General features: G+C 42.4%; 1 protein-coding gene across 5 annotated transcripts in view; it reads right to left on the reverse strand.

Annotated features, from left to right (window-relative positions):
• SCML4 (Scm polycomb group protein like 4) overlaps positions 1–26,897 on the reverse strand; it is a 116,414-nt gene that overhangs the window by 85,955 nt on the left and 3,562 nt on the right. The window contains exon 2 of one of the 5 annotated variants that reach the window (XM_075862237.1): positions 11,727–11,861. The exons of the other annotated variants lie outside the window; for them this stretch is intronic. The gene's annotated coding sequence lies outside the window, so the exon portion shown is untranslated. The remainder of the gene's footprint in view (positions 1–11,726; positions 11,862–26,897) is intronic. 5 annotated transcript variants of the gene reach the window in all.

The following is a 26,897-nucleotide window of genomic DNA, read 5'->3' on the forward strand; positions in this document are numbered from 1 at the left end:
CACGCCCCTTTGATGAGGGGAATGGTAACCCCCAGTTGTCAATTTATTCCAAGTGGGTTAACAAAGGAATGGCACAAAGCAGAGTTCTAAGAAAAGATCCTCCAGAATGAATATTTTATGGGGAATACAAGTATTTACTAAAACAGACATGTCAGGAGAGCTAAGTCATCTTTAAACAAAATCACTACATCAGTTATGCAAAAACAAATGTATTGTTAATGGATTATGAATTGAAATGGCCCATTTGGCAATACTAAAAATTAATACGTATTTTATAAAAATATATAGTTCTTATGCATACTAAGGCACAACACTTTAAAGAGTGTTTGAATATATGAAAAGAAGTGTGAAAATTATAGTCAATGCATAATGCATACTGACCACAGAAGTCCTAGGTGTTTTTTTTTTTAATGAGTCAAAGTAAGCTAAGAAGTTAAAAATAGTAATTCACCTCCCACATGTTGGCATAAACCACTTTACTTAGAATACAAGCGGGTACACAATTATTCATGCACATACTGTAGTTATAAAAGACTGGATAAAGGCAACACAAAATTAAAGTATGGCTGCCATTCTGAAGCTATGCATAAGTCAATGCACAAGTATACAATTGAACCTCTCTCACAGTGTGACATATAGTAGAGCAGGTCGATACAAAATATATTAGTTCCTTGCTGAAATAAACTGTAGATCTACACTGCAGCTACCGTCCAACATAAAACTCCCGACCTGCACAGTTGATTTACTCTGAGGCTGATGTACAGAAATAGTTCTATTTTATCTTCAATAAATAACAAAAAATTACTTCCACGTGAGAGCCTCTCTGTCTGGCAAGGTCTTCATTCCAGAAGAAAATCAATATGCATTACAGAGCTGAAATTCAGGGCTAATACAATGTCTCATTTATATCCATGTCTATGGGAAGCGATAGCAGTAACTGCGATTTCCACATACATCTGAATAATTAAAGGAATAACAAAGCTAAATTAAAGACGATGGGGGAGATATAGCAAAACTGGTGCAAAATGGCGTTTTTGCCCATGGCAAACAATCAGGTTGCTGCTTTTATTTTCCAAAAGGCCTCTGAAAAATGAGAGGTGGAATCAGATTGGTTGCCATGAGAAGTTACTCCACTTTTCCTTTGCACCAGTTTTAAAATATCTCATCAGAGGCGTAGCTAGCGGGGGCAGTGGCCCCAGGCCCACTGATATTGTGGGGCCCAGGGCTGGTCCCCCAGTGGTGGCATGTCCCGGTTTCAACTGTAACTGCGTCCTTAGGACGCAGATACAGTTGAATCCAATGCTGGTGCAGGGAGCTGACGGCTCCTTGATCCAGCATTCACTATGTAATGCCAGCTGTGAGCGGCTCGACGCAGACACGCGCAATGTAGTGACGTAATCGCGCCTGTCTGCGCAAAGCCACACACCCGTGGGAACGGGGATAGGTAAAGATTTATTTTACTATTTTTTATTAGGCACTATGGGGCATTATACTGTGTGGTGGAAGCTAAGGTGGCATTATACTGAGTATGGGGGGCCGTAATGTGGAAAATATACTGTATAGGGGCAGCTATGGGAGGATTATACTGTATGGGGAGCTATGGGGCATTATACTGCATGGGGCAGCTATGGGGGCATTATATTGTATGGGACAGCTTTGGGAGCATTATACTGTGTCAGGAAGCATGATAGGGGCATTATACTGTGTGCGGCAGCTATAAAGGCAGTACACTAAGTGGGCCCACTAAGCGGTCATTATACTGTGTGTACAGTGGGGGTTTAACCCGGCTGCCCGGGCATTTTTACTGCTTCTGTCCTCTACTCAGTTCTCATATACATAACGCCCAATGAGCTCTATGCAACTGGGCAGATTTCCCTCCCCTGTAGTTGGGGCTGTTGTGCAGCCCCAGTTACAGTGTGATAGTGTAGAGTAAAAAAAATAAAAAAAAATAATAATAAAGTCCCCCTTATGGACTTTTCTGACCTTCGAGGGAAAGGCCATAAAAATAAATAATAAAATAAATAAAATAAACGATCCTCCGCCAATCTCTGTCATACCGCTAGTCAATTCCCGATTACCCTAAAATAAACATGTAATACAATACATCAAAATTTAGGGTTGTCAATGACTAACACTAATAATTAATCTTATTTAGGGTAACACTATATTATATTAAAAAAATAGCTAAAAAAGTAAAAAAAGCATATTTTTTTACAACTTTTTTCAAACTATAAACATAAAAGCTCTAAAAAAAACAAAAAAAACAAAAAGAAGAGCAAAAATCATGTATATAAAATATCATAAGAACCTGAATAGCCCAACAAATACAAAAGTTATATCCTTTAAACTAAAAATGGCTAAACACGGTTTGGTCCTGAAGGCTGAAAATAGCCTGGATCTGATAATTGCGGACAACTGAATGGCCTTTCATGTGACCTCACATACAGTACAACAGAGAAAGTGTTTGGTCAAAGTCCTCTATTATCAAATTTCCAAACTTCACTCAATAGATCCACTTAGACCTCATGCACACGGCCGTGCCCGTAATCAAGGACAACCACAAGGATTTTAGGCCCGTGCACCCATACAAAGTATGGGAGCACAGCCCGTAAAAACCAAAATATACAACATGTTCTATCTTTTGCGGTACAGTTCTACGGCACTGACACCTATCCGTAGCTATACGGAAAGGTGTCCGCGGCCAATAGAACTGAATTGGTCTGTAATGGCATAGGGCCTTATTGATAGACAAACCCTTTAGACTATAAAATATTGTAAAAAATTTAGCTACGGGACAATAAAGAGTAAAAAACTGAATTTAACTCAAATATTGCCACAAGAAAGTATTGTAATATAAAAATTGATTATGAATTAAAGGTGACAGAGTTGTCTAGCACTGAACTGATCCATTGAGCTTGAAATACTCAGAAACAATAGCAAGCCATTTCAAAATTGTCTCTTGCTAAAAGACCTGAGATCAGGTTGCTGCATAGTCATGGAAGAGAGTACAATGTGCAGATTCAGTACAGATTCAGTTTGCTTTGTCAAATGTGTTGCCTATGAACGATGCTGCATGTATCGTCATACTGATGCTGTAACTCCAGCAAATGGCATCATTGACAAATAGACATGCTGTGGGCGGTATGGAAAGGTGTCTATATAATGCCATTCATCAAGAAAGTAAATACAGCTGGTTTTCTTTACAAGAAAGCTACAAGCTAAGGCCTAAGGACTTATTCACACGGACGTGTCCGTTTTGCACGCGCAAAAAACGCTGCATTTTGCACGCGCAAAAGGTCCGTGTGGCATCAGCATATGGTGCGCGGCTGCGTGATTTTCGCGCAGCCGGCATTATTATGACACTCTCTTTTTATGTTTACAAACAGAAAAGCACGAGGTGCTTTTCTGTTTTCAGTAATTTATTTTACTACTGTAGCGCACATCACGCGCGGCACCTGGAAGTGCTTCCGTCTGCTGAGCTCGATTTGCACGCAACCATTGACTTCAATGGGTGCGTGCTGCGTGAAAGACGGGCAAGTATAGGACATGTTGTGAGTTTCACGCAGCGCACATACGCTGCGTGAAAATCACTGACCATCTGAACGGCCCCATTCACTAACATAGGTCCGTGCGACGCGCGTAAAAATCATGCGCGCAGCACGGACGTATAACACGTTCATGTGAATAAGGCCTAATTCACACGAGCGTATTTCACGTCAGTGTTACGCACGTTAAAATAACGGACGTCACAGGGACCTTTGCAATTCAATGGGGCAATTCAGACATTCGGGTTTTTTCACGCGGCGTGTGTCCGCTGTGTGAAACTCACTGCATGTCCTATACTGAAGTCAATGGGTGCGTTAAAATCACGGACAGCACATGAGAAAAAGAAAAACACCTCCTTCAGTTTTTTTGCTGACTTAAAAAACGTGTGACATACGGATGACATACGCGTGTAAAAAAACGCAGACGCGCACCGTACATGGATGTCACACGGAACTGCAACATGCACAAAATGTTGCGTTTTTTACCCACGCAAAACGGACACGCTCGTGTGAATAAGGCCTAAGGCCGGATTCACACGAGCATGTTCAGTCCGTGATATACGGTCCGTATGTAGGCCGCAATTCCCGGACCGAACACACTGCAGGGAGCCGGGCTCCTAGCATCATAGTTATGTACGACGCTAGGTGTCACTGCCTCGCTGCGGGACAACTGTCCCGTACTGTAATCATGTTTTCAGTACGGGACAGTAGTTCCACGCAGAGGCAGGGACACCTAGTGTCATAGATAACTATGATGCTAGGAGCCCGGCTCCCTGCACTGTGTTCGGTCCGGGAAATGTGGCCGAAATATGGACCGTATATCACGGACTGAACACGCTCGTGTGTGGGGCTCCTAAGGCCTGGGTAAGCATAATAGGAGCATGATCACATAGTCCTTCCTCTGAGAATAATTTGGCTAAAAATAATCAGTCTCGATGATTGTCTGAACTAATGTTTGAAACGATCCATGCAAAAAAAAAAGCAATTTCGATATTAGTCAACCAAGTGTACACATACAGTTCATTATTATTGGACATTTGCTACTTTATTATGATTGGATCAGATATTGCGAGTACATTTATAAAAACTGCTGTGTTCCTGACTACAGAAAACTCTGAATTTATTTCAATTATATTGGTTTTATTAAGTACAATTTATTGCTTGTTTGCAGCACTGGGGGCACAAACCCGTAGGGTTTGAATACAACCAGGATGACATTTGTACAGAACTTACATGTTATTCATCTGTTCATGTAAGTTTCTTCCAGATAATATAGTTTCCTCCTATACTCTAAAACAATCTTAAGTCTAATTAGTTTCCTATGAAATTAGAATCCTTGAGAAAATATTTAGAACCCACTTTGCACACAGAGCATTTAGCCAGTGCCATAGCTATAGAGGGCACATTCACATCCAGGCCCTGGTCACGGAGGAGATTCAAGGACCTTAATGATGCACGTCAGAGCAGCAATACTATAAGGGAATAGCATAGAGGGGCGAGCTTTCAAAATGGTAGTCATTGCATTTATTAAAGGTAATTAATGTCAAAAACAAGAAATATAAGGGTTCGTTGGTGCAAAAAAACACAAAAGAACAATATATTTCAGTATATAACCAAAAAAACACACAAAAGTGATACAATAAATGAATGTGCGGTGTACCAAATCCTAGTTATAATCGATAACAAAAAGCCACAGATTAATGGGATCATAATTAGCAAAGAAGTAGGTTGATAACTTGTCACCAAGAGTCAGGTAAGCCCGATATCCATATCCATGTATTTTCTTAATGGTATTTTTTTTACTATATCCATGTATTTTCTTAATGGTATTTTTTTTTTACTATGTCCATGTATTTTCTTAATAGTCCCCACTCTGTTCCGTACGAGCCGTATCAGCACGGAGGCCCCAACACGTGGCTACAGCCTTTGGCCCCACACAGTGGTCTTTCATTAAATTCTAATGTTATACAGATATATTCTAAATAATTGAGCCTATGGTGACTACAGGTTATTTATTCTAATCATAATTGGAATTACTTGGTACATTAGTTTGTTTGTGGACAGGTTTCGGCTAGGTCTGTGAAGAAGCTGCACAGCATTTATGAATTTTCTACTATAAATTTTAGATATAAGAAATAAATACTTTTTTACTTGATCTCGGTCTGAGTGCTCATTGTGATTCCATTATTCTGTGGCTTTTTGTTATTCCAGTTTATAAACAAATGCTTCTTGATGACGTTGGCCCTAACCTCTAACCATGTATTCAAGGCCAGTCCTTCCCTGCATTGTTCTTCAGGCGAGCTTTACTGTACAGTCAACCAAAGTAAAGGTTTACTGTTTCCACTTCTTTCTCTCTCTCTCTCTGTTCTCAGCTGTCATGTAGAAGACTAGTTGCCTCCCTTTATTCACAATTCTTTTAGAATATGTTTGTAAAGTTGAATATGAACTTATATTGAGTTTAATAGAGGTGGCATATCAATGGACACGGAATATCTGCTTGAAAGTGCAACAACAGGTAATGAAATATATTAGGAAACAAAAGTTTGATTTTACATGTTTTAATACATTTACCAATAAAAATAATAGGTACTCTTTAAATTAGTTTTCTCATAATGATCATTCATCACTTATCCACAGGACAGGTGACAAATGTCTGATTAGTGGAGGTCCGGCTACTAGGAACCCCACCAATCTTGAGAATGGGTGTCCCGAAGTGCCCTAAGTGAATGGAGCAGTAATGTGCAAGCTCGACTACCGCTCCATTCACTATCTATGGGGCTGCCGGAGATAGCGCTCGGCTATCAATATAAGAAAACCCCTTTAAGCACTGTTTATCTCCTTGTGACAGTTTTTGTGGTATACTGGGTCTATATTTTTTTTCTACAATTAACTATTTTTGAACAGTTTTGGAAAGTCCTGCCAAACACATTAAATAACTGATGACCGAACACTCATTCAGCTGAGAGTTATTTTTTCCGACACCCCCAAAAACATACAGGCTCGGCTTGGAGGACCAGGCATATTGAAATCCTACGTGCCTGATCCTCCTTTCCCCCAACATCTGCCATCAGGGGAGGCTCCATACACATTAGATCATCAGCCTATCCCACTGAAATTTGAAGGTTCAACTGAGCTTTGTCATGTGCATGGGCACCTTTAGGGTATGTTCACACGGCCTATTTACGGACGTAATTCGGGCGTTTTTGCCCCGAATTACGTCTGAAAATAGCGCCTCAATAGCGCTGACAAACATCTGCCCATTGAAAGCAATGGGCAGACGTTTGTCTGTTCACACGAGGCGTATATTTACGCGCCGCTGTCAAATGACGGCGCGTAAATAGACGCCCGCGTAGAAGAAGTGACCTGTCACTTCTTTGGCCGTAATTGGAGCCGCTATTCATTGACTCCAATGAATAGCAGCGCTAATTACGGCCGTAATTGACGCGGCGTTCAAGCGCCTGCACATGCCGGTACGGCTGAAATTACGGGGATGTTTTCAGGCTGAAACATCCCCGTAATTTCAGCCGTTACGGACCCCCGCCGTGTGAACATACCCTTAGGGTCAGTTCACATGTTGCGTAAATACTGTGGATAATCCGCAGCAAATACAGTAGCAGCAAAGTGGATGAGATAGCACAAATCTCATCCACACGATCCGAAATTGACCTGCGGTGTGGTTTATTCCGCAGCATGTCAATTGTATTTGCATAAAAACTGCTTATTTGTTGCAGGTTTTCCCCATTTAATTCACTGAGGAGGTAAAACCCGAAACAAATAGCAGTTGTTGCATTTTTTTGGGGGCGGGTTCACAGCGATTCCGCTGCAAGAAACGCAACTCAGAAAACAAAATCTTATACTTACCCAGAAGACTGTGTTACTTCATCCAGGCCGGCCTCCTGGGATGACGTTTCATCCCATGTGACCGCTGCAGCCAATCACAGGCTGTAACAGCAGTCACATGGGATAAAACTTCATCCCAAGAGGCCGGCCTGGATTACATCAGAGGGCCTGCCTCCTGGGATGACGCTTCATCCCATGTGACCGCCGCTGCAGCCAATCACAGGCTGCAGTGGTCTCCTGGGATGGAACGTCAGCCCAGGATGCCGGCCTGCTAGCAGGCCAGCTAATTGCTGCTATTTTCCGCAGCAGACGTACCGGGCCAAAAACGGTACCATAGTTTGGTGCAGTTTTTCACTCGGAATTCCCTGCAGTGCACAGGGCAGATACGCTGCGTGCTTTTACGCTGCATATCCGCCCCTTGGGAACTCTTAGTGTTAGAGGCTTTTCTCCAATTTTCTCATTAGTCGCTACTCCTATTCAACAAAGGAACACATTCAACTGCACAGTAAATACTGTAGCGATAAGATAGACTCAAGGTTTAGTGTCTTGAGTTCAGTATGGTGGAATTGTATGGGACAATTTATAGTAAAATACATGTGGATGGCTATTTTAAAACCTCATTCACATGTAGCAGGAAAGATCCATGCGTATTCCGTTTGATAGCAACCAGTGACCGTGTAGCTTTTTTTCTTCCCAGCCTTTTTTTTTTTTTTTAATAGGTCAAAAATGAATTTCTTAGTATAACTTCATAGCAGTCAGAGCTCTGTTTCCTGAAGCAGACCTCCAAATCGCCTGTATTGCCATAGTGTAAAATGATAAAATTCTGGCTTCCTGCAGCCACCACTAGAGGGAGCTTATAAGCATACTGCAAACTGTTTATACACTGAGATCAATAACAAAACAGTATACAGTAAGCTACATTCCATTTAGTGGTAGCTGCAGGCAGCCATGATCGTATTTATTAAATCTATGTCAATGCAGTGGAATTGCAGCTCTGTATCAGGAAAACAGAGCTCCAACCAAAATAAACATATATTGAGAAATTTATAAGCACAACATTTTGAGCTTTAAAAAGACATTATGCTAAAAAACAGAGATTTATAAGTAATGAAAGCTGAAATCTTATTGGCTGCTATGGGCAACAAGGAAAGTTTTTCCTGTTAGTTTTGATAACTGAAGCCCAATTGTGTTAACATTTTGAGGAGGGAATCTACAGGAAGAATGCAGAAGCAGGGAGCTTGTACAGCAGCTTTAGGCTCATCCTAGTGAGTAAGAATTAGTCTGCTTCCATTGAGTTGTATTGACATAGACTTATCCCTACAGACATTTGCAAGAATGAGCCTGCAGCCTGCTGTGCAAAACGCTAGAAATACATATATCATTTAACACTTAATATGCAATTTACACATTAATATTAATTGAAATAGATGGGACCCTTTAAAACTGCCTAATCTAACTAAAGCTGCATGAGTGAGATTTTTTTTTTTCAGACAAAATTTAAAAAAAAAAAATCCAGGAAAACATCTTGTAATTAATATATTTTAATTGTAATAGCAGCATGTGGACTTCAGCAGGTGGCAGAAGTTTAATGTGCTTATTTATCAGTTTTCTTCTCTCTGTTGAGTCAACAAAATACTAGCTGATAAATAAAAAATGTAAATGCGATGATTTATTGAACTGTAAGAAAACTATATTAAAGAAATATCTGCACCAGCTACAATTACTGTAAATTATTGTTGTCACTTATGACGAGTATTACCAAAGTCTATGAATCTTTATGCCACCAAAGCAACTGTTATTGGTAAGGAAACCACTTAAGCTTTGGCTATATAGTCAGTATATAATAATATATAGTCAATATCAGTATATACGAATACGTGGCTGGACACAACTACCCCTTGCAATGTCAGCTAATCACCAGAGTTTTCATAAGGCGGACCTATTGAGATCAGCTGATCGATGTATATTTCTCCAATTCCACAAATGTACCCGATTTTGAGCATCCGATTTCCATCCACCTTACGCACGCTTGGAACTAAGATTGTGACTTAGTTCTTAGGCGCTATAGCGATGTCAGATTTTGGATTATGTATATTTGGTATAACCAGGAACAATTTGATTATTTTTTTTTGTAGTTATTTCCTTGTTTGAGCCAACTGAATAAAATTTCAAACAACCAAAAAACACGTTTTTTTTTCTATTTCTGCATTTAGTGATTTCTTAAAGACCAAAAGGGTTGTCCAATGATTAACATTTATAGTATTCAATAGGTCATAAAACCCCATTGATCTGAGAATGGTAGTGTCCAGTCTCCTATAGAGTATATTGGATAATGGGTCCCCCGTTTATTTTAGCATTTTATTTTACAACATGATTATTTTGCTTACACATCTGCATCATATCATCATATTCTAATGCTAGAATAGAGATGTTTCCCTGTTGCAAATGAGAATCCAATATTCCCTTATTTTTGAAACAATAAATCTACATGTTAAATCAGTGTATACACATAGTTTCAACTAGGATTTAAAGGACCAGAATCAGCAGCTTTTAACTCCTGTACTGCACGCAAGGGAAATTCTTGATGAATTATCTCCTTACCTAAAGCAGTCTTCCTGATTCACATCTGTGTTTGTATTTCCGTTGTACTGCTCCGTCAGGGAAGCAAAATAATGAAAATACCGGAAGCGCCGGTTCCATTGTACGACGGAACCCATTAACTTTAATGGGTTTTGTCGGGTTTCGTTCGGGGTGTCTGTGGTTTTACCGGAAACGGTAACACAGCACATTTCATCCGTATTTCACGTCTAGGCTTTCATCCGAATCTACAACGGTGGCCCTTAATGGAGCCTCCAACACAGATGTGCCCTTAAGAGCTGATGGCCAGGAGCCTAGTTGATGGTATCACTGGCAATCGTCTGTTATTAATAGGGTATGCTGCAGGTGCATAGACACAAGTCAACGAACAACCATGTTATATATGGTTACATGGAGTCCTTCAAAGGGCTCTCTAGGCCACCCTCTATGTGACATCTATATGTCCTAATAGAATATATGGACATTGCTTGTAGTCAAATAAAATTTCAGTCATTAGGTACTTTTACACTGATAAAATGTCTGTTCACATCCATGATGCTTGGACCTAAAAATCGCACAACACTAATTTATATATAAACAGATCAGAAATAGAGTCTAATGCCAAATAATGTGAAGGAATAACAAATCTTTATTGAATACATATAAAAACATACATGTTAAAAAGGTAAATGAGGGGAGAGACTCTACATAGTACACACAGATAAGAACCAGATCCAAGTATATGATATATATTCATCTAGAGACCCTATATTAGGGACATATAGCTAGGGTAAAGAGGATATCAAAATGTAACATAGGTGGTTGAGTAAAGGCTGAAATGTTGAGAACGGATAGCAAAAGTAAGTTCCTTCTATAGCCAAAAACCCAAACAGTTGGTGACGCAGATTGTCTTACCCATAATGGTCGTCCTGATGGTCTGGATGTCTGTGTGTGGACCCCGGACCCCGACGCGCATTTCGCGATGATCGCTTCCTCTAGGGGAAGATACCCCTTGAGGAAGCGATCATCGTGAAACGCGCGTCGGGGTCCGGGGTCCACACACAGACATCCAGACCATCAGGACGACCATTATGGGTAAGACAATCTGAGTCACCAACTGTTTGGTTTTTTGGCTATAGAAGGAACTCACTCTTGTTATCCGTTCTCAACATTTCAGCCTGTACTCAACCACCTATGTTACATTTTGATATCCTCTTTACCCTAGCTATATGTCCCTAATATAGGGTCTCTAGATGAATATATATCATATACTTGGATCTGGTTCTTATCTGTGTGTACTATGTCAGAGGCGTAGCTAGGTTCTCCAGCACCCGGGGCAAAGATTCAGTTTGGCGCCCCCCCCCCTCCCCCAACCTCTTTCCCGACATCTCCTTCCCCCTCGCCGTGTTTGTTTTCTCTACCAATCGACGTGTCATTTCTTTTTATGTAACGCGAGCATAAAATTATTTGTACATTTCACAAGCAATATGGTTCTATACACAACACCAGAACCAAGCTCAGTACATATATACAGCCCCAGCACAAATACAGCTCAATTTAGTGCAACCCCTGCTGTATAGGTTTGTACGGCGTAAAACTACAGCTCCCAGCATGGCCCGAACAATGGTAAGGATATGCTGGGAGATGCCGTTTCACAAAAAATAAATCCTATCATAATCCTACCATCCATCATCTCGCTGCAGATCATACAGTGACTACAGTGCTGATTAGAGGCAGAATGAACATTTACATTAAGTGACTCACCGGTGACGTCTCAGATTCTAGTTATTTTTCTCCATTTGGTCCAGACCTCTATGATGAATTCTCCCGGTCACAGCCCATTTCTGCAGTTTGCCGCTCACATGTCTTCAGCTTCTCACTTTTCCAACATTTCTGCACCTATAAATAAATATAAAGTTATCATTATACCACACACTACGCCCCTAAATATAATAGCGCCATACACTGCACCTCTAATTATAATAGCACCCTACACCATGTCCCATACACACACACACACACACACACACACTGTGCCCCCTGTAGATAGTGCCTGCCATAGAGCCCCCTGTAGATAGTGCCTGCCATAGAACCCCTGTAGATAGTGCCCCCATATAGACCACCCCTGTATATAGTGTCTCACAAATAACTCCCCCTATAGTGCTCTACAGATAGCCCACCCCTGTATATAGCCCCCTGTAGATATAGCCCACCCCTGTATATAGATCTCTACAGATAGCCCAACCATGTATGTAGCCCCCTTGTAGATATAGCCCACCCCTGTATATAGTGCTCCACATATAGCGTTTCACAGATAGCCCACCCCTGTATATAGCCCCCCTTGTACATATAGTCCACCCCTGTATATAGTGCTCCACTAGATAGTCCACCCCTGTATATAGTGCTCCACAGATAGCCAACCACTGTATATACTATATACAAGGGTGGGCTATCTGTGGAGCACTATATACAGGGGTGGACTATATGTACAAGGGGGCTATATACAGGGGTGGGCTTTCTGTGGAGCACTATAGGGGGAGCTATTTGTGGGATACTATATACAGGGGTGGGCTATATCTACAGGGGTGGGCTATATCTACAGGGGGACCATATCTACAGGGGGACCATATCTACAGGGCTGGGCTATACACAGGGGGGCTATATCTACAGGGGTGGGCTATACACAGGGGGGCTATATCTACAGGGGTGGGCTATACATAGGGGGGCTATATACAGGGGGAATATATCTACAGGGGGCTATATCTACAGGGCGACTATATACTGGGGTGGGCTATCTATGGAGCACCATATACAGGGGTGGGCTATATCTACAGGGTGCTATATACTATATAGCCCACCCCTGTATATGGTGCTCTATAGACAGCCCACTCCAGTATATAGTCGCCCTGTAGATATAGTCCCCCTGTAGATATAGTCCCCCTGTATATAGCCCCCCTGTAGATATAGTCCCCCTGTATATAGCCTTCCTGTAGATATAGTCCCCCTGTATATAGCCCCCCTGTAGATATAGTCCCCCTGTATATAGCCCCCCTGTAGATATAGTCCCCCTGTATATAGCCCAGCAGATATAGTCCCCCTGTATATAGCCCAGCAGATATAGTCCCCCTGTATATAGCCCAGCCCTGTAGATATAGTCCCCCTGTAGATATAGTCCCCCTGTATATAGCCCAGCAGATATAGTCCCCCTGTATATAGCCTCCCTGTAGATATAGTCCTCCTGTATATAGCCCAGCAGATATAGTCCCCCTGTATATAGCCCAGCCCTGTAGATATAGTCCCCCTGTATATAGCCCAGCCCTGTAGATAAAGTCCCCCGTGTAGACAAAGTCCCCCCGCAGATACAGCCACACGTCTATTACAATTTAAAAAAAAAAAACATTTCAAACTCACCTTATTCCCGCTCCCATGCCGTCCGGCAGCCATGGAGACCTGCTCTCTTCTGCGCAGGTCTCCAGGGGGTTGAACGCGGCGTCTATGAAAGGCGCTGATTGGCTGGGCAGGATGACTTTCCCTGCCAGTCAGTCAGCGCCTTTCATCGACGGAAGCGTCACTGGTACAAAAGGTACCAGTCGCTTCATTCATGGAAAGGCGCTGAATGGCCGGGCACGGAACGTGCCCGGTCATTCATTGCTTCTAATTGTACCTGTGTCCTTCACATTTATTCCTTCACATTATTTGGCATTAGACTCTGTTTCTGATCTGTTTATATATATTAAGGATAGATAAGCTCTAAGCATATAATGGTTATAGGCTAGGTAAAGTTTGGAGAACAAACTTCCCCCCATATTACGTCAAATAGACTGCTCCATGATTATAGAACCATACCGAAGAAAAAGAGCTTTACCGTCTGAGTATACAAGAATATATAAATTTTATTGATAGAAAATAACATACATTTAAAAACACATCATAAGAAGACTCTAGTACTAGTACCGTGGTACACAATACAGCACAGGACAAAAATAGGTAGCAGAGTGGTATATTAGAGCAGACCCATATTCACTACCCATACACTAAGGTATATAGTGGTATCTCATCCAAGTGGATCATATACTGATGGTTCTCAATGTCCTAATGTTTATGTGGCAACAATGGATATATACCTGGCCAAAATAGAATGACATAGGGAAAATCAGTGAATATATGGTGAGCAGTTATAGTGATGCTGTCTTACCCATTAAAAAGTGAGAGTATCAGGATATGTACGTGCTGGGAGGTCCACAGTACATAGCGTTTCGCTATCTTTGGTTGCTTCCTCAGGGGGTACATTAAGCCCATAGTGTGTGTAGTCCTTTAAGGAGTTGCCTTTCCATTACTTAGGGAGGTTAGTCATTCGCGACTTTACCTAGCCCATTACCAATCTTGTATGTGGAATTATTGAGATTACTAATTTATAAAAGCTTTATTTTTTATTTTAGTCATGTCCCATAGTGCAATGCTTCCAGCTGTCACCTTTTTAATAATTCCTAGCGTGGGAGGTGCTTAGCGGTCACTGTACCTGCCAATTGACACCTGTGTAGGGAGAGGTAATTAGCATATGGCTGACACACAATGTATCAGTGAATATAGGGAACACAAAACCTTTACAATGTAGAGGTAGAGAATACACATGTAGACAATTCTTCATGATAAGGATCATCTCTGCAAGTGTGATACATGATGTGAGGCACATGTTATTGGTAATAAAACACATATTGGTTGCATGCCTGTGGTGAGCAAATCTTTGGTTTGGGAGATGGACACAGATATATGGTGAAATTAGATCAGACGTGCATATCTTTGAAATATTGTGTCGTATGGACCACAGATAATCCTATAGTGTACTGTAAAAGCATCTCCACAATGCTTTGACTAAGAAATATATATCATTATGCTGCACTGCAGTGTTGGTAAGCAAGGCTAATAATACACGTGATAAATTCCCATTCATTCAGAGTCCAAGGAGCTGCAAATCTGAATTGTATATAGTAGTATGTAGGAAAGCATGGCATCTACACAAAGAGAGCAAAATGTTCAAAGTACCGGCTTCATGTGTAATTCAAACAGCAGGAGGGGAGGGGAGAATCCCTCAGCCCATTCCTTCTCCAAGCCGCCAGCCATATGCATGTCTTCTAATACTCTTCCTACACAATATTTACAATATGAAACTGAAGGCATTCATCTTAGACAGTGTTTAGATACAGATCTCAAATCCAATGGATTTCTGGTATATGAATTTTCTGAATGTTGGTCTGTTGGAGCCTGCATTTATCTGATTAAATATTTTGCCACGAAAATTGTTCCCAGGCTAGCGATATAAAGCTTTGCTGTTCCCCTCCCCCGATCACTATGTACACATTACTATGGCAGTGTTAACAAGGAATTATTAAGGCAGGTTAGATATTAATTGGATCTGACAGGTATGACTATTTATATATATATATATATATATATATATATATATAATGGTCAGAGGCGTAGCTCCGGGTTTAGCACGTGGGGGCAAAACACATCTGAGTGGGTCCCATCCCAGTGGTCCTCCCACATAGTTTAATGACCCCTTAGTGGCCCACACAAAGTATAATGGTCCTTATAGCTGCCTCCACACCAGATAATTCCCCTATAGCTGCCCCCACAGTACAGTGCCCTTATAGCTGCCCCCACACAATATAATGCCCCTATAGCTGCTCCACACACACGTGGTGGAGATCCCTCTGCTCCTCCGGTCTGTGCAGTGTGTGGTTTGGCCCAGACAGGCGCGATGACGTCACTACATCGCGCCAGTCTGCTCCAAGCCGCTCATGGCTGGCATTACATAGTGAATGTGAATACACAGTCAGCTCCCTGCTCCAGCATTGGATTCAACTGTATCTGCGTCCTGAGGAAACCGGGATATGCCACCACTGGGGATGCGCCCCGGGCCCCATCACCTCAGTCGGCCCAGGGACACCGCCCCCTATTCCCCTGCTAACTACGCCTCTGATAATGGTTATCTCCATGATCTGAAATTGTCAGCCAGACTAGCAAAAATAACTATATGTGTATTCAGTCTTAATGGTCATTGTGGAATATTGTGATTTGTAACTTAAAAAATACTACAGATTGGCAGTAGGCTGCCAGGTCCTCCTGGTCCCATTTAGTGCTTTAGTAATACCTAAAGTATTAGGCCCTGTTCACATTGAGTTTTTTGGCGCTGATTTTGACGTGGAAACCGTGACGGAATCAGCGCCAAAAAACGTCCCAAATCTCCTCACATTTTTTTCCCAAGCGTTTTTTGTTCGCTCGCAGTAAAAAGAGGTGACGACTTTTCTTGAGGCGTTTTCCACCTCAAAAATCCCATTGAAATCATTGAGGAGTTCTTTTTTTCGTGTTTTTTTTCCTTTGCCTGTTGAACAAACACTGTCTCAAATTCTGCCTCAGAAACCACGTGTGGTACAAAACTGCATAAAAAAAACTATGCTGATCTTTCCAGGCAGAATTTTCTGCCTGCAAAAATCTCGGTGTGAACTGACCCTTACAGTAATATTCCTTTATGCCAGTCTGAAATTTGCCAGATCATCAAATATTCTGGATTATCAGACAGTCCTACCACATAAAACAAAATCTACTTGTAAGGGCATATTCACACGAACGAGTGCAAACGCGGACATGAAAAACTGCCATTTTTCACGTCCGAGTTGCACCCATGCGGGTCCCGTTTTCACGGATCCCTCATAGAATTGAGTCTATGGAGGGATTTGTGAAAACGGAAGAAAATAGGACATGTTCTGTTTTTCAACAGACCATTCACACGGTTCGTTGTTTTAACGGCCGTCACATGGATGTATAATGTGGTCGTCTGAATCTGGCCCATTATTTGGTTAGCTCTGCTTAGTCTTCTGCATCTGGTTCTGTTAGATTCCAAATTATTATGCTGTTGAGCTGGAAACAAACGCTGTACTATCAGAAACTTTGAGTTTCTTTACTTCTTGGATGAAAGGAATATTTAACGCTGATTGAAATGTTAATATTTTTACTTGGGCTGTTAATTGTGTGTTCTTTGGTCTGCATTTCTCTTTTTAGGTATAATACATATTTCTATATAAGATGTAATGTTCTTATAATTATTTTAAACCCTAATGCCTTGCAGAAGGCAAATCAGCAGAACCCACATTGTTTCCTTTATTTTCATTTTGTTCCAAACATATTGTAACAAACATAGGCAATCATAATTACCAATGTTATACATATGTGTATTTACATTAGTGCAGAGTTCATTCCAATGTAAGTAAAAAGGATGTCAAAGATGAACCCAGCATCTGTTCCATAGAAAACAAATGAACAGTCATCTGCATGAATGGACGGCAACAAGCTTTATTGCGAATTATGCTATGGATTGCATAAGGGAGATTTCAAAGCGTATAACTATAACTTTTTAGGTGACTTTTTAGAATAAGTTGTCATGTGTGTCCATTAAGGAATAACTATTTCTGCACATTATATGACTTGTATTCTGCATTTTGTTTAGCAGTTTTCCCCTCTGCAGGCTCTATTTCTAATTCTCAGGTTCCGATGAGCTTGTAAGTGGAATCTAACTGCTGTCATGTGTGCCGTACATTGCACACATAGAGAAGAGAACATCCTGCTCCTCAATGTCTTTGTAACATACCCTCAGAAACAGCAGTAGCATGGAGGATATTATACAGCAGTACTGAGCAGTGTAGCTGAGAATTTAGCACTGGGTGAGATAGAACACTTAATAGAAGCTGTAGCAGAGTCTTTGTGTGTCTCTCTGCCTCTCTCTCACTCTGCTCCTGTTCTCCCCCTCCTCTCTCCATAGACTTCTATAGGCAGCTATAACCTGATCCTTAAGTGAGCTGATAGTCTGTCTGGTCTTTCAAGACAGATTTTAGCACTGACTTGAGAGTGAGAGATCAGTGCAGGAGGCAGGGGCCCAATTGCCTGATAATTGGAGAAAGAGGTATTTTTCTTTAATAAAATATATTGCAAAGATTCTTAGATTTGCTTGTACTATTGATTCATGCAAAGTTTGGTGAAAAGTTAATGACTAGGGATGAGCAAATTTCCCTAAACTCATTTAGTGTCTGATTTGGTTAAATCGGCCATCCAATTCGACTCATTCAGAATAAATTTGCCATGAATTGCAAGTACCCTAAATGCCCTGAAAAATGGTGTCTAACACTCTGATGTCTTCTAGGACAATATTAGACTCATTTTCAAGCTCTTTAATGCCAAGCCAGAATTGGTAATGTCAAAGTGACAGCAACATATATGGGCAGAGGAAGGAATAAACGCCATGCACTTTAGGAACGCTGCCTGCAAGGCATTATAGGGAAGCCTTACCAAGTTAATGTAATCCTATTTCTAACCTATAAAATGGGAGCTAGCACATGCCAGCGGCCACCATTTTGCCGCAATCTGTGCACCACTAGCCCCAAAAGATTTGGACTTACGAACCGAATTGGATTTATGTAGAATCGTTTCGCTCCTCTCTATTAGGGGCCATTTAATCCTGTACAAACATAGGTACCGTATTTACTTCAAAGCAACTGTTCATCCTCCCTCTTAGTTAGGCTCATTTGCCTCAGTATACGAGTGGCAGATCCTTTATAATTTTCTTGTTCCCATTGGTGGTTTAGTAGTCTGTACTTTATAATCATGCACCTCTTCAGGCATTGACGTCCTGGTGAGCTTATGGTGGACTTGTATTTGTACTCAGTAGTGAATCTGAGGAATCAGAGCTGTAGTGGGGAGGGAGAGCAGAAGCCCGAACCAAAGATTAAACAGGAGCTGGTTTTCAGACTTTCTGTAGGCACTGTAGCTAACCCGTAGTGATAGACCGCAGATCTGAAATCTGCCCTACAAGATAGGAGTTAAAATCAGCCAAGCAGCAAGTATTGAGAAAAATAAACAGCAAGTATGGAACACCTGTAGGTATTGACTTACGTATCATTTTAGAGCACAAGGCAAATATATTATCATGGTGATTTAGATGCAAACACTTATCTATGTCTACAGTATATTGTTTCCAATACATGTCTATTAGTGCAAATGAGTATCTTGTCCAACTATATAAACAGCTTAAAGCTTGTCCATTTACCAATATCTGCCTGATAACTAATGAGTCTCTATTACAAGGCTTAGTAGGGAATAAACGACATGCTTCTAACGGACTACAACCAGACCATAACCATGAAGTCTACTACTATATAATACTTAATTATACTATAATACTAAATATTAACTGCCCTCTAGTCCTGGTAAATCTGAGGGACACTCAGCCAATCTGAAGTATTGTTACTGTATATGTTAATCTATAGAATCTATTTAATGCTGCACAATCTTGAGTAGGTAACATTTTTTTTTTTATGACAGCACAGGTGTTATCCAGTTACTGGCTAGGGTCTAAAATATAAGAACTGTGTAAGTGGTACAAATGTAAATGTTAGGCGATAACCACTACGGCCACCACTACAGCTTCAAGATGGGCCACTCAGTTTTCCTAGAGTTCTGAATTGAAAATTTGCCTACATATGCATTAATACAGAAGTGGGAGATGTGTCACTTAATAACTAGAAGCAATATATATATATATACACATACATATACACATACACCATAACTTCCTGATCAGTGGGGGCCAAATGCCTGCACCCCTACACATCCTCAGAATAAAGAAGCTGCCGTGCTAGTTAAGCTCTGTGGCTCTTTCACCGTTTTTTCTTTCACAGTGACGCTACCAACTGCATGCTGTGCAGGGAACTGCAACACAGCCTCATTCACTTAAATAGAGCTGTTCCCTGAACACAATTGGCTGGGAGAACCACAGAGCAAGAAAAAGAATTAAGGGGCCTCAGTTCCTTAATTCGCAGAATTGGTGGTGGTACCTCAGGTTGGACCTCACCAATCAGAATGTTATAGAATATTCTAATGATAGCATAACATTCTAAAATGGGAATACTTATTTAAGTCACAATGACACAATTTTGCCTCCTGTGTTGCCTGTACAGATGGTAACTATGTAATAAACGAAGTTTGCAAAATTGCTATACTTCAGAAGGAAGAAAATTGTTTCTCTAGTCTTACATATAGATCACAACCCTGTCAGTTAATGTCCAACCCTTTATAGAATCTTAAAAAAGGGTTGGACATTGACTTACAGGAGAGCCACTGTGGGGGTTTAGCATCAGGAGAGGTTGGTACAGCGGTTTCTTAGTAGCCAGAGACAGGGACACCGTGCATTAAAGTTCATAACAGGGCTTTGCCTGTGTTTTATTCTTGTCAAAGAAACAGCCTCTTGTACAACAAGGCAAAATACAAAATAAATCCTGCTCGTCTGAGCACTAACTAAACAAGATATTATCGAACTATACCAAGTGCCTTCCTACCAGGCACTGGACACAAAGTAGCACAGGTCTTTACTCACATAGAATACAGGCTACTCCAGACTTAGTAGTCTCCAGTCTGAGTCAGGGGTGAGACTGACACACACTGTGTCTGCACCTTTTTATATACAGGCTGCAGGTGCAGCTAATTGAGCAGCAGCCTTGTCCTACAAACAGAGATGGACTAGGGATTGGGGAACCCGCCCTGCTCTTCCCCAATCCAACTCCAGGCCCTTTTTCCGGCTTTTCCTTAAGCCGAGATTGGAAAGCTAGAGCTTTCTATTGCATAAACTACTCATTCCCTGGAGCCTAGGATACATATGACAGGATTCTAGGGGAAATGTACCTTCCCTCAATGACTTTACCTGTCACTGTCTCACATACCATCTTCCTCTGTTCGAGCCCGTGGGATCGGACACATTTAGCTACAAGGCAGTGTGTCCTAGACAAAGCGTCAGCATTGCCCTGCAGTTTTCCTGCTCTGTGTTCCACAGTATATTTGAAGTTCTGCAAAGTAAGAAACCACCATGTAACTCTTGCATTTCTCTCTTTAGCTTGACACATCCACGTAAGAGGAGAGTGGTCTGTAACCAACCTAAACCGACGACCCAATAAATAATATCTATGGGACTCAAGTGCCCACTTAATTGCCAAGCACTCCCGTTCAACTATGCTATAGTTTTTCTCAGCCGGGTTAAGCTTTCTGCTCAAATAGGTCACAGGATGTTCCTCACCACCCACCTCTTGTGACAGAACTGCTCCGAGCCCCACATCAGAAGCATCAGTTTGGACAACAAACTCCTTTTTGAAGTCAGGAGTGACTAAGACTGGTTGGTTACACAGGGCCAGTTTCAACTCTTGAAAGGCGCTTTCAGCCTTCGTGTCCCACTTGACCATGACAGACTTACTTCCCTTGGTAAGATCTGTCAGGGGCGCTGCTGTGCTGGCAAAGTTTGGAATGAACCTGCGGTAATAACCTACAATTCCTTGAAAAGCTCTGACCTGCTTTTTGGTTGAGGGCCGGGGCCAGTTTTGGATAGCCTCAACTTTGTTGACCTGTGGCTTTATCACCCCTCTCCCAATTATGTACCCCAGATACCGTGCTTCCTCCAAGCCTAAGGAACATTTCTTTGGGTTTGCTGTTAACCCCGCGGCTCTGAGGGAGTTTAGTACTGCTTGTACTTTTGATAAGTGGCTTTCCCAGTCATCACTAAATATTATAATGTCGTCCAGATATGCCGAAGCATACCGACGATGGGGTTTGATGACTATGTCCATTAACCTTTGAAAGGTCGCTGGAGCCCCATGTAGCCCAAATGGTAAACAAGTATATTGAAACAGACCATCCGGGGTGATGAACGCAGTTTTCTCTTTGGCGCCCTCCGTGAGGGGTACTTGCCAATAGCCTTTGGTTAAATCAAGTGTTGAAAAATACCTTGAATGGCCCAGTCTCTCTATTAACTCGTCAACTATTGGCATTGGGTATGCGTCAAACTTTGACATCTCATTTAACTTGCGGAAGTCGTTACAGAAACGTAATGACCCATCTGGTTTCGGAATCAATACAATGGGACTTGACCACTCACTTTTTGACTCTTCAATAATCCCAAGGTCTAGCATTTTCTTGACCTCCTCAGATATGGCTTGTCTACGAGCTTCAGGGACTCTGTAGGTTTTCAAGTGGACCCGAACCTGAGGCTCGGTCACAATGTCATGTTTTATTATACTAGTCTGTGCAGAGAAACACAGACGTGTTTTCAGAACTGCCAGGACAAACTCTTTTGTCTCCTGTTTCTGTGGCTTTGCGAGGGATTCTGACACATACACATCTGGGTTAAGACTATAGGGGGTACTTACTGCCACGAGGGTCTCTCTTTCTTTCCATGGCTTAATTAAGTTTACATGGTATAACTGCACTGTCTTCCTTTTACCTGGTTGGTAAACTTTATAATTTACATCCCCCACCTTTTCAATTATCTCATACGGCCCTTGCCATCTAGCAAGAAATTTGCTTTCTACGGTTGGCACTAAGACCAACACTCGATCACCAGAGTTAAAATTTCTAACTTTAGCAGTTCGGTTATACACCCTGCTCTGAGCATCCTGAGCTTGCTCCAAGTGTTCCTTAACTATTGGCATGACCGCAGAGATTCGGTCTTGCATCAACGTGACATGCTCAATTACACTCCTATAAGGTGTGGACTCTTGCTCCCAGGTTTCCTTGGCTATATCCAGGAGACCACGGGGTTGTCTGCTGTATACAAGTTCAAAAGGAGAAAACCCTGTGGATGATTGAGGAACTTCACGTACAGCGAACATCAAATAGGGCAGAAGACAGTCCCAATCCTTCCCATCCTTACTAACCACCTTCCACAACATGCCTTTTAATGTCTTATTGAATCTTTCGACAAGACCATCAGTTTGAGGGTGATATATAGAGGTATGCAGGTGTTTAATTTTCAGCAGTTTACATAATTTCTTGGTGATTTTGGACATAAAGGGAGTTCCCTGATCGGTAAGGATTTCCTTAGGTAAACCAGTACGGGAAAACATGTAAAACAACTCTCTTGCAATGGCTTTTGAAGAGGAATTTCGCAAAGGGACTGCCTCAGGGTAGCGTGTGGCATAGTCCAACACCACTAGGATATATTGATGTCCTCTAGAGGATTTGACTAAAGGGCCGACCAGATCCATGGCAATTCTTTCAAAAGGGATCCCAATGATAGGCAAAGGCACCAGCGGACTCCTAAAATGTGGCATAGGAGCCGTTATCTGACACTCCGGGCAGGACTCGCAATACCTCTGAACTTCCGTATATACCCCCGGCCAGAAGAATCGTTGTAAGATACGCTCTCTGGTCTTTTCGCAACCTAGATATCCACCCAGCACGTGTTTATGAGCCAGGTCCAACACCGTTCTACGATACGGTTGGGGTATCACCAGCTGTTCAACAACCTCCCCACGTACGTTATCTATCCGATACAGCAAATCCTGGTTAACCGCCATGTGTGGAAACACCTTATCAGCCCCTGGATGTTGAGGCACTCCATTTAATACCTTAGTATTTTCCCTGGCTTTTACCAATGTGGGATCGCTAAGTTGAGCAGTCCCAAAATTGTTACGTGATACATTTAACTCTGGTATATCAGAAATTTCCTCCTGCTCATCTGTTTCACCAGCAAAAACAACCAGAGGAAATTTATCAGGCTCAGTGGTCACCCCTACTGCTGGCACCTCAGCATCCTCGTTAAAGGGTTCTGGGCTAATCACAGCGCACACATTAATACTATCATTAACATTTACAGTGGAGGTTACATCTTTCTTCCTCCACAAGTCCCAGAACACTGGGAAGTCTCTCCCCAGGATCACACTGTGCATCAGGGACTTGACCACACCCACTTCATGGCAAGCGGTTCCACAGGAAGTCTCTAGAGTGACCAAAGCGGTGGGGTATTCTTTAGTGTCCCCATGAATGCACAGGACCTCTATACTATGTCCTCTGAATGTTCCAGGGTCTATCAGGCTGGCATGCACCAGGGTAACCAGACTCCCAGAATCCAGCAAGGCACTCACAGTAAACCCTTCCACTTTTACGACACACATTTGTTGTTCAGTCTCGTAAACCGTCTCAGCAGAACAAACAGGACGTGCAAACAAGGATATTCGCCTTGCTGCATCACACTCCATTGGCTCAGTAGTCAGGGGACTATTGGCAGCAATATGCCCAGGTCCATAACACCGCCAGCACTGTATGCGGCCCCGGTCCCCAACTTGAGACCCTGGTCTGGCCTTCAGTGTCTCTCTGGGATTTCATCCCTCCGTCTGCTCCCCTTCTGAGCCACCTCCCTTAAAGACATTTCTCACGCCTGTAGTAAATGGAACAGTCTTACCGGGTGCTCCGCACGATTTGCTGTTCCTGGGGTTAGAACATCCAGGCGGTACTTCTTGGAGTAGATCCTGAGTAGCTCTGTACCTTTCAATCAGGTTCACCAGCTGTTCCGCATCTGTAGGATCTCCTTGACCGACCCAACGCTGAACTTTCGGTGGTAAGGAGCGGATGTATTTGTCAAGCACCACTCTCTCCACGATCTGCGCAGGGGTTGATTCCTCTGGCTGTAGCCATTTCCTTGCAAGATGGACAAGATCATACATTTGTGATCGGGCAGGAAGGTGTTCCACAAAAGTCCAGTTGTGCACCCGTCGAGCACGCACATTCATATTAACACCCAGATGGGCAAGGATCTCACCCTTCAGCTTGGAGTAATCCTTGGCATCCTGCTCATTGAGATCAAAGTACGCCTTTTGCGGCTTTCCGGTTAGGAAAGGTGCCACCACTGCTGCCCACTGATCTGAAGAAAACTTCTCTCGTTCTGCCACTCGCTCAAACACCATGAGATAGGCCTCAACGTCGTCGGTGGGTGTCATCTTCTGCAGAGATGTCTGTACCGCTGCACGAGTGGTTTGGCGCAAACCATGAGGACCCGCTGACCTCTCCACTGAGGCCTGAATTTGGTCTTGCAAATGGCCATTAATTTGCTGCTGTTCTTTTAAGGCCAGTCTGTGGGCTTCACCCAGAAGAATATAGGTTTCAGCCTGTGCACGCATGGCTTCCTCATGCACCATTCGCTGAGTCGCGCTGGCTTCTTGCAAAGCTGTGCTTATCTTCCCCTGGTTGATATTAGCCTGAATCAGCTGTTTAAGTATTTCATCCATTTTAACAGTCTCTTTTTCTAGCCCTGTTACCGCCTTCACCCAAGACATACACTTCCAAGCACTCTCGGGGAGAAAAAAAATTGTGTTGTTGCCCCTAGCAACGATTTTCCGCTTGGAGCAGCAAAAGTCCTTTTAAATATGTGTATGTCTCTTTAAGACCGTGCCCGCATCGGCCACCATATGTGGGGGTTTAGCATCAGGAGAGGTTGGTACAGCGGTTTCTTAGTAGCCAGAGACAGGGACACCGTGCTTTAAAGTTCATAACAGGGCTTTGCCTGTGTTTTATTCTTGTCAAAGAAACAGCCTCTTGTACAACAAGGCAAAATACAAAATAAATCCTGCTCGTCTGAGCACTAACTAAACAAGATATTATCTAACTATACCAAGTGCCTTCCTACCAGGTACTGGACACAAAGTAACACAGGCCTTTACTCACATAGAATACAGGCTACTCCAGACTTAGTAGTCTCCAGTCTGAGTCAGGGGTGAGACTGACACACACTGTGTCTGCACCTTTTTATATACAGGCTGCAGGTGCACCTAATTGAGCAGCAGCCTTGTCCTACAAACAGAGATGGACTAGGGATTGGGGAACCCGCCCTGCTCTTCCCAAATCCAACTCCAGGCCCTTTTTCCGGCTTTTCCTTAAGCCGAGATTGGAAAGCTAGAGCTTTCTATTGCAAAAACTACTCATTCCCTGGAGCCTAGGATACATATGACAGGATTCTAGGGGAAATGTACCTTCCCTCAATGACTTTACCTGTCACTGTCTCACACCACCTACAGGTGACACTAGAGAGACAGTTTTTTTTCTTTTTATTACCAGGGAGCATTGCCCTTAAAGGGGTTGTCCAGGCATAAAAAAAATTGATGGCCTATCCTCAGGATAGGTCATAAATATCTGATCGTTGGTGGTCCGACTCCTGGCACTCCCACCGATCAGCGGTTTTGAAAGGGCCGCGGCCAGGGTTGGCCTAAGGGGTGTGCCACCTGTGCGCTGAACCCTCCCAGTATGTAGGGGGAGCCACTGGGCTCTGCCTCTGCTCTGTCCTCATTACACACATAAAGGAAACAAGAGCCAAAGAGGAAGCTCCGCCCACAGCCCGTCCTTCAAGAAGCCTGTGAGCCTGTCAGCAAGGAGAGATGGTAAGTGTCTATGTGTGTCTATGTATCTTTGTGTTTGTACGTGTATATGTTATCACTGTGTGTTATCTGTGGTGTTACATAGGACTGCAGGTGACATATACTACATTATCTGTAATCAGAGAGTTATCACTGTGTTATCTGTGTTATTACATTGGACTGCAGGTAACACTACTACATTATCTCTATTCAGAGAGTTATCACTGTGTTCTCTGTGGTATTACATAGTACTGAAGGTGACATCTACTACATTATCTGCACTTTGTATATATAGGTATGTATGTGAATGTGTCTTTGTGCTTGTGTATATGTGCCTTTTATGTATTTGTATATGTTCCTGTCAGTGTATTAATGTGTGTGTGTGTGTGTGTGTATATATACAGTATGTGTATGTATGTCTATATATTTACCCTTATGTATGTATATATTCCAGAATGTGTGTGAATATATTTTCCAGTTTGTCTAAATATGTCCCTCTATATATGTACAGTATATATGTTCCGGTATGTGCATGTCTATGTATGTGGTTAATTTTTGGTTTGTGGGGGGGCAGCAATAGAGAGTCCCACACAGGGCGCCATCTAACCTAAGGGCGGCCCTGGCCGCGGTGCTCCTGCAAGCACTGCTTCTCCTTCATTACTGTTACTTAAATAGGAGAAGGCTGTAAGTCTATGAACCGCCACTACAAGTGTGT

This window comes from Rhinoderma darwinii, chromosome 4, assembly GCF_050947455.1.
Source record: "Rhinoderma darwinii isolate aRhiDar2 chromosome 4, aRhiDar2.hap1, whole genome shotgun sequence".
Lineage (NCBI taxonomy): Eukaryota > Metazoa > Chordata > Amphibia > Anura > Rhinodermatidae > Rhinoderma > Rhinoderma darwinii.